The following is a 9390-nucleotide window of genomic DNA, read 5'->3' on the forward strand; positions in this document are numbered from 1 at the left end:
ATCCAACAAAATCTTTTCACATCCGAGCAGGAATCCTTCGAACAGCAGAAGCTTGATGTCTTCAAACTTCTTTTCTATGAAAAGGTAGAAAAACATGAAGGGAATAAAAAAAAAACGACGGTAACACATGCATTTTCAATGTATATATTTGTTCTATACTGGTCTGTGCTTTATGTATAAAAGGCTTAAGTTCGCCATCTAGTGTAGGCTATAAGGCTGAAAATATGGCCGAATTGTGCACTTTTTAGAAGAGTTTGGATCTTTATCTGATACAATACTATTATCTATAACGAAACATTTTAGATGTAGAACCCACCTCTACCAAGCCTTTTATGGTAAATAATAAGCGTCAGAGTTATGCCCCTTGAAATCATTTTAAAAAGGTATTAGTATACAACACCCACCATATACTTTTTATGAAATACAAATGTCCCATCATTTTATGCGAAATGTATGTCGGAGGAAATTATTAATCAGTCTGGGTGCTAAGAAACGAAATAGATGAGCATATATGAGAGTTACGGCCCTTTACTTTGTAAAATTATAGAAAAATCGGACAACACTTATAATGGTACATTTAAAGTTTCATTTTTGAATAGTTTTGTTCAGCTATCTTTCCAAAAATGCTGTTGTAAGTAGTAAAAGACATGCTAATTAGTTGTGAAACCCTATTTTTATGCCCCCGTTCTAAGAAGGAGGAGTATATTGTTTTTCAGAAGTCGGCCGTTCTGTCTGTCGGTCTTTTAATATGTTGACCAATCAATTTCCGGATGATAACTCAAGAACGCTTAAACCTAGGATCATGAAATTTGATAGGGAAGTTGTTCATAACCGGCAAATTGATTTTTATTGATTTTGAGGTCAGTAGGTCAAAGGTCAAGGTCACAGTGACCGGGAACATTTAAACAGTTTCTGGACGATAATTTGGAAACGCTTGGTCCTAGAATCTTGAAACTTAACAAAACGATTGATCATGACCAGCAAATGACTTCTATTGATTTTGAGGTCAGTAGGTCAAAGGTCAAGGTCACATTGACGAAGAACAGGTCTACAGTTTCCAGATGATAACTCAAGAATGCTTGGGCATAGGATTATGAAAGTTGTTAAGGAGACTGGTCATGACCAGCAAATGACCTCTATCGATTTTGAGATCAATAGGTCAAAGGTCAAGATCACAGTGACCTGGAACATTTAAACAGTTTCTGGACGATTACTTGTAAATGCTTTGACCTATAATCACAAAACTTAATAGAAAGGTTGATCATGACCAGCAAATGCCCCCTACTGATTTTGAGGTCAGTAGGTCAAAGGTCAAGGTCACATTGACAAAGAACAGGTATACCGTTTCCAGATGATATCTCAAGGATGTTTGGGCCTAGGATCTGAAAGTTGATAAGGAGGTTGGTCATGACCAGCAGATGATCTCTGTCGATTTTGAGATCAGCAGGTCAAGATCACAATGATTCAGAACAGTCAAACAGTTTCTTGAAGATAACTTCAGAACCCTTAGTTCTAGAATCACAAAACTGTATCGGGTGGTTGATCATGACAAACAAATGACTACTATTAAATTTAAGACAAGTAGGTCAAAGGTGTAGGTCACAGCGATCCGGAACAGTTGAACCGATTCTGAATGACTTGAGAACGTTTAGGCCTAGAATCACGAAACTTGATAGGGTGATTGATAATGACCAGCAGATGACCCCTGTTGATTTTGAGATCAGTAGATCAAAAGTAAAATGTCACATTGACCTAGAACAGTAAAATATTTTGTCAAATAACAAGAGAATGCTTTGGTCTAAAATCAAATTTGATCTACAGGTCAATTATGACTGGTAAATGAGCCTTAATTTTGATTTGAAGTCAGTATGTCAAACTTTCAATGCACAATGTCCCAATAGTTTCGGTCTCTATACATTGTCATTAGGCTGTCAATGTCTGAGACATAATATCAGATTCTTGCCTTCAGCACCATTATTTCAGTTTTCTTTCCTTCAGAAATATCCAACAATTTGTCCTCAGGGTCAAGAACAAGTTTAAACCTTCAGATCAAGGTCAGATGTGAATAAAGGGCAATCAATTATATAAACATAATTATTAGCCATAAGCTTGTCATCATTACAAAAGCTTTAAGATGTTCCCTTAATGTAAGCTTTTCGTTTGCAGGACATGATTTTAATAAGATTTAGCCATTAAACAAAGTAATATTATACACGTGATATTTGAAATTCAAGTTAATCAGGAGTCAAAGGCAAAAATAATCCTGTAGTATCCGCAAACGCAAAGTCTAAAATGTCCTGTTATAAAAGAAGATGTCAAAACATTTGTCACCATGCATGCAAATATTGAGCTAAATTTAAAAACAAGTGTCAATGAGAATCTTCAAAAGGAGTTGTCAGGTGATTAGTGGGGAGTTATGGCCCTTGCATTTATTCACATTTTCATGTTCTTTATATGTTATCGTCACTTATAACCGGTCACCGTGGCCCGATGGTTAAGGCGTTCGCCTCGGGATCGGGAGGTCGAAGGTTCGAGCCCCATAGGGAGCAGTCGTCCGGGGAATGTTTGTCCGAAAAGGCCGGTTCGTGAGCCGCGAGCTAGTTAAATGAATGGTTACGGACTTCTATCCGCATGGCGCCTGGTATAGTGGAAGGAGTTGGGAGGTAATAGGTACGCACAATAAAGGTGTCTCATAAACCAAATTGGCTGGCCCTGTCAAAAGAGAAGACACTATGATAAACAAGACCTTTACCCTTACCTTATAGTTCAAACATCTTGTTCATCCAATGGCAAGCCAATGTAACAAACTTATATTCATATTATTTCATAACTGAAAAAAAAGTTCCACTTAATCTTGAAGTGGTACAAAATTAACGAGTATTCATTGTTCCGCCTACTATGGATTTCCCACATTCAGGGAGGCGGAGCAACTGCCAAAACAGGGACTGCATTCAAGAAACAGTATGTCTATATTAATATAATATCAAATTGTGTTGTTCTTTCTTCTTTTATCTTTATAATGCAAGCTGTACTTTTGTAGTTCAAGTTTTACCTTTCTGCGCCTTTCACTCTTTGTATTACCTCCACGATTTAAATACAGCATTGACCTGGAAGTGCACTATTGTTGCTATTTATATATATCCAAATTGTCCTATATTGTTCATTAAATTCAAATGTAAACCGGAGGTCAATTAACCTCTTATGATCTAAAATAAACCAGAGTGCCCAACGTTAAACCTGCATATCATATTTTCATTGGATAAGAATGTAATATTGTGTTCTATAAACTACTCGATAAGTGAGTCGTCTACTGTATCTATAATTAGATCTACGTCAGCCGCATGATTTTGTGTACAGACAATGTTGGCCAAACCTCCCAGGGAAATTCAAATTCAAATCTTAAACTGTTTTCTACGAAGTCACCTTTGCAAAATAAAACAGAAACCGATTTGAATAAGATATTGTAAAAAGTCACTATGTACAAATTTTCAAATTTAAAAAGATATCTTTCTACTGATTAAAGGTAATTTCAAAGAAGGGTTCCTTATGTGAGACGGAGATGTTGACAAAAAGGGGCATTTTAACTACAAGTCGGTTATAGATCCACTTATTGACATTCTAATGCATTCAGTTTTGCCTTCACTACGCTGCGCTCCGTTTTGGCAAACTTAATTGCATTAGAATGTCAATAAATGATCTATAACCTATACTTTTATATAAAAAAAACATGATTAAAACATGTGAAAAGCATTGCCGCGAAAATGTCATCTGATGTATACCTTTTCATTTAAAACTTGTCTTTTTTGTATTCAGCCCGTTAAACAATTTCATTTCGTCGATGATAACATCTGAAATTTGTCTTCAAATATTCTGCGATATACGTAATAATTTCAGTATGTCGTCAGGTGTAAATGCTGTCGTTGGTTTATCTATAGCTAATTTAAGATATTTCGTGATGTTGCATTGGCTTGAGCGCGGTTTATGCAACACGTTTCTTTGTGTCGTTCTGGCACACACGCCAACACACCATAATAAAATTTTGAAAGTGTGTGTGTTGTTTTGGTATGCGCCCAACGAGAGAATAAGACACTGATAAAGATACATAGAACGCAACAGAAAGATACTTTAAATTCGTATTTAACAGAGAGCTCGAGTAACAGAAAAACTTTCATACATTTGATGGATTCTAAAACTTTCTGTCTATTCGCAAAGAGCTATGCTAAGTTAGCCGGACAGGCCTGTATCTAAAAGGGATTTCAGTCTCTCTCTCTGTTCTGGGGGCCTTTTTTCACTCTATCCCTCTGGTCAGATCGCTCTGTGTAATAATAATAATAATAATAATATAACGTCATCCAGTTGCTCAAAGTTACTTATCAATTACTTATCAAAGTTTCCAGCTAGATGAAAAAATGATAACATTTTTAAAGAAATATTCTAGAAAGAAATTGGAAAAGGATGCCACAAACGCGACGGGTGGCAAATAACGCCACGGTGTAATCGGCTCTCCGGGGACACATCTAGCAAATTACTACCTTCGTATCTGTAAAAAATGGCAACGGTTTGATTTTTCTTTATAGGTTAGAATGTAATGAATGTCTCTGCTACTATTTTCAATGTAAAATGACAATGCATAGCATTTTTGTCAGCATGTCCAGCCTTTCACTTCTTGCGAGATAGCCTTTGTCTTGAAGGTCTGTCTATAGACAATAAATAACAAAAATATTGGGTTTTCCATAATGCAATGAAACCATGGTCACGTGACTGAAATACATGATAAAACAATAATATTGCGTAGGAAGACATCAGCAGGTACCTACATGCATTTTCATTCTACCCAGCAGGTTCTACACAGACATGGAACGATAAAACTTAACGTAGCTTTACATCATCCACAGACATTCTTCTTTACTATAAAGTATCAGTACAGCTTATATCTGGCATGAAAATTACATTTACTAGGCGGGAAAATAGCACTATATACTAACATGGACTACTTTCGGTGTGACCACAGAGGCAGAATCGGCGAATTACTACCTTCGTTCCTTATTTGAATACTTTCACAAGAACCTGGAGCCGCTTTTTTTAGTAGTAAATAGCTTCCTTGTGACAAAGTCGTCAAGCTCGCTTTGACGTTTTGCCTTATTTCATATGAACGTCTTATTGGCTATCATCTGCATTTTTTTAAAAGTATTTTTCAATATTTACAAACGAATACGGACATACTAGCAATGAATACAATTTGTCACGGTCCAATGGTTTTTGTCATAAGCTTCTGAACATTGTATGAGAAAATTGCAATGAAATTGTCAACTAAAAAAGTTTCAGATCAATCTACTTACGTATATATTGACATTATATCCACTTTTATACCAATTCCAATTGGCACAGCTCCAACCTTATCCTTTACATGAATTTTTACAAAGTAGGTCAATGTATACATGTTTTACATGCAGAATTGCTGAAATCAATAAAGTTCGACACACTCCAGTAATTTTGCAACAAACACCAAATAAATACATCTATCGCGTCAGCAGCTAAAAGACAAATATTTGTACAAAATATTTTTAGAATTAAACAAAAAATAAAAAAGTTATGACAAGTAAAATGAAAATCTCCACTAGTAAAGTTTCATAAAAATCGGCCTATATTTTGTTAAATACTTCATGCAGCGATGGGTTCTACATCAGAATTGTAATATTATGATATAATAGGCAAGAATAATACAAAACAAAAACTCTTCTAAAAAGTGCACAATCTTTCGGCTTATAGCCTACACTAATCATATATGCTTCGTTTTACCGACAGACAGGCAAGCAGCGTTTGACTTGAAAGTTCTCTGAACACAATCGATTTCTAAGACCATCTTCTGACAGACCAAACATGCTGTACATCAAAAGAGAGCGATGTAATACAGTAGGGTTTTCTTCTATTATATAATATTGACACAGTATTAAGGTATTAAGTTAGCCTTCTTTACCTCCAAGCAAATTCCGGGACGTATATATATATTCTGAATCCATAAAAGCCTTAATACATTTCACCGCATACATCAATACCTCACTGAAAACATCTCTTTAAAATGTACCTGATTTCTTTTCAAAATCCCAAAAGGTCACATTTTTTCTCTTCACTACGTACAAAGTTACACCAGCGCAGACTGGTTTAAGTTCTTGTTTTACTAACATTTTCATCGCAAAGTATACGAGGCAATATTTTTTTTGGTTGAAATTTGCATGACCAAAAAAGTAATATATGAAACTAATCAAGACTTATTTTTTTTTACTTTGCAGTGACAGTAGTATATATGTAGAACTGAAATAAATAAGAGAGCAGGCTTAATTCATCCTATAAAGGTCAAAGGGCAAATGTCATATAGGGCTCTTCAAACTGTTGTCTTTGCAGTAAAAAGTTTTTAATTCATTTAAATCATAATTTTTTCCTTAGTTTTATAAAAAAATCTTTTTTATTATACATCTTAAGACAAGTTCTCATAAACTAACAGTGAATGTTTTGGTTATTTTCCTATTGAATTATTTTTAACTCATTAAGGACGCAGATTGCATTTATGCGTTCATTTTAACTCTTATCGAGTACCGTATGTCGTATTTATCCGTCAAAAGATAACAGGCGTGTATGTCGAGGATCGTATAAATGCGCTATCTGCCTGATAGTACTGTATGCCGCGTGACGTGATTTTACGTTTGTAAGACTACTTACGATTGGACTGCTGTCAAAGACAACCAATGAAATATTTTACACTTAAGATTTATAAAACCCTGAAGCGATCGAAACAATCAAAATATTTATTATTTAAGCATGTATTTTCAATATACTCATCACTAAATATCGAAACTAGAAAGTTATTTCTAGGTATTGCCTGTTTTATCTTCTCATTCTATTATATTGCAGGGTCTTTCTTTCTGATTCAGTATTTTCAATTTTATTAAATAAAGCACAATTCTGTTCTTTTATAATGTCATTTGCTCTAAAGTTTAGCAATAAATGATATTTGAATAAATATAAAATAATCAAATAGTGGCTGTTTTTCTATGTCAAATCTTTCTTGAATATTGCAGTTTTCCATATTCGTGTTACTTCAGTAGGCCTGTGAAACAGTTTTGCAAATTAAAATAATAGTAAATTTAAAATTATTGAATAGATCATAAATTGTAGTATCATATGTGAAAATTTCAGTTTTATTCATTTGTTATAAACAGATGTTTGTCCTTAATATTGATCAAAGGATTCCTAGATCTTATCGATTATTGATTATCAGTGAAAATCCGCAGGCATACGAAGCAGATAAATTGATAAGTGGCTCAGGAATGTATCGGAAAATTGATGCCAGTAATTAAGCGGCGGTATGGCTGCAGGTATTAATGAGTTAAGCCAATATATGCACATTCCTTAAAAACCAGATAAAATGTAATAGTTTTTTTAACTTGGACTTCAAAAAAAGCTTGAAATTCCATATTATTCCTGTGCCAGTATATCAACAGCATGCAGAGTATACTATGGAAACCCTCAAGTCCATTCATAAAAACAAAGATTGTTTGGGGTCTTCTTTTGTGTAGAGCTATTTTGTTACTCCAAAGACATTTGTTGTTACTGCAGAGAAATATTTGACAAATATCTGTGATTTCACAATTTTTTATTGAACGTATTGAACAAGAACAAGATACAAACATAGTATCAACAGTAAAAATAATGAAATGAACTGTAGTGGAAAAAATTAACTATCACATATATATATATATATATCCACACAACACCTAGTGTATTTTCTGTTACCGCACAGACTATTAATGTTATTGCAAAGACATGGAGCAGTTTTCCAGCTATGTAAGATTTTACACTATGAAAGAGGATCAATAAAGTAACTATATTATTAACAGGAAAGTAGAGTTTAATGTTTTTCAAATTGCTGTACTCAATGCTCAGAAGAGACCACAACTAGCAAATACTTTAAATATGCGTTATTGCAAATACAAAGAATTATTCTCGCATAGACACATAATTATGATATATTTTTCTCTGAGTTATAATTCAATGGTATAGTTTTAATAAAACTAAAAATGGCAGGAATAAAATACAATCATCATATCCATTTTCGAAATGAACACCTGAAATAGAAATTATCTCTTTATTTGTACAAAACTAAATTGTTACTGCATGGACATTTTCTATCACTGTAAGAAAAAAAGAAGATATACAAAAATTGCTAGCTTAAATCTGCTGTTTGAAATGTCCACCTATTTGATGGAAAAGAAATGTTTTGAACTAAATGCTGTAAACGAGCAAAAGTCTAGTTGCGCTATCAAAAAATAATGTATGAATTTATGAAGATTAGAGGTTACTAATGCAGTAACGTAACAAAACATATGCGATACTTTTGAGATATCAAGTTAAACTTTAAGTAGAAACACCTTACTCCGAATTAGATCTTGTGTGAATAATTTGCGTCCATATATAGGAATTAAAAATTTATATGAAAGTCAACATGAAAGGTACTGTCAAATTCAATACAGTTTTGAGCAAGAGTTGATTACTAATTCATTGCAGTGAACTGATCTAAATGTGCGGTATAAATACAAGGATATCCTCCCTGGAAAACGACAATTTAAATAAAAAGCAACAAAGAAGTCTAAACAATGTCCAAGAAAAACAGCTGTTCTAAACAACTAGTGTTTTAACAATTTAGTCAGCAGTCATTTATTTAAGGAATTTGACACTTCTTCCCACATTTTCTCATCTACTTTTAAATGATTAGTTTTTGGAATAGGTGTTGTCTCTGGAATTATGGTAATGATTTGTTCATATTTGTACCATAAAATATCTTTCAATTTTTTTGGCCAGAAAAAACAGTTGGCTCGCTTTTTACCCACTTGATGCATACATGAAATTTCCATTTCTGTTTCATCAATATCTGTGACATAGCCAGGGTAAGGTCTACCATAAAAAATTACAAATACATATTTATTTAATAATTCCCTTATCCCTGGCACACTGAAACCTTTACCCTCAGTGCTTTTACTTTGATTCATTTGATTGTTATTTTCATCATTCATACTTGGTCTTTCATCTGAACTCTGTTCATCCGACTTAGAATATGAATTAAGTCCATACTCATTAGCTTCATCTGTATTCATTTTGTTAACTACTTCTGCATCTTTTCCATTAGATTCTTTTTCGTGAATCCTGCAAGGATCAACTTCGGTTTTGGATGTGGTTGAATCTTCTATTTTTTCACTGTTTTCTTGGCAGTCAGTGTTAACCTGATTATCTATTATTTTTTTTTGGGTTAATAACATCATTCAGACATTTGTCATCTTTCATTTTAGTAGGGCTTTCTACACTGTATTCCACCTTACCTTGCTGGCTCTGTTTTTT

Source organism: Mercenaria mercenaria, unplaced genomic scaffold (genome assembly GCF_021730395.1).
Source record: "Mercenaria mercenaria strain notata unplaced genomic scaffold, MADL_Memer_1 contig_2184, whole genome shotgun sequence".
In the NCBI taxonomy this organism is placed as follows: Eukaryota; Metazoa; Mollusca; class Bivalvia; order Venerida; family Veneridae; genus Mercenaria; species Mercenaria mercenaria.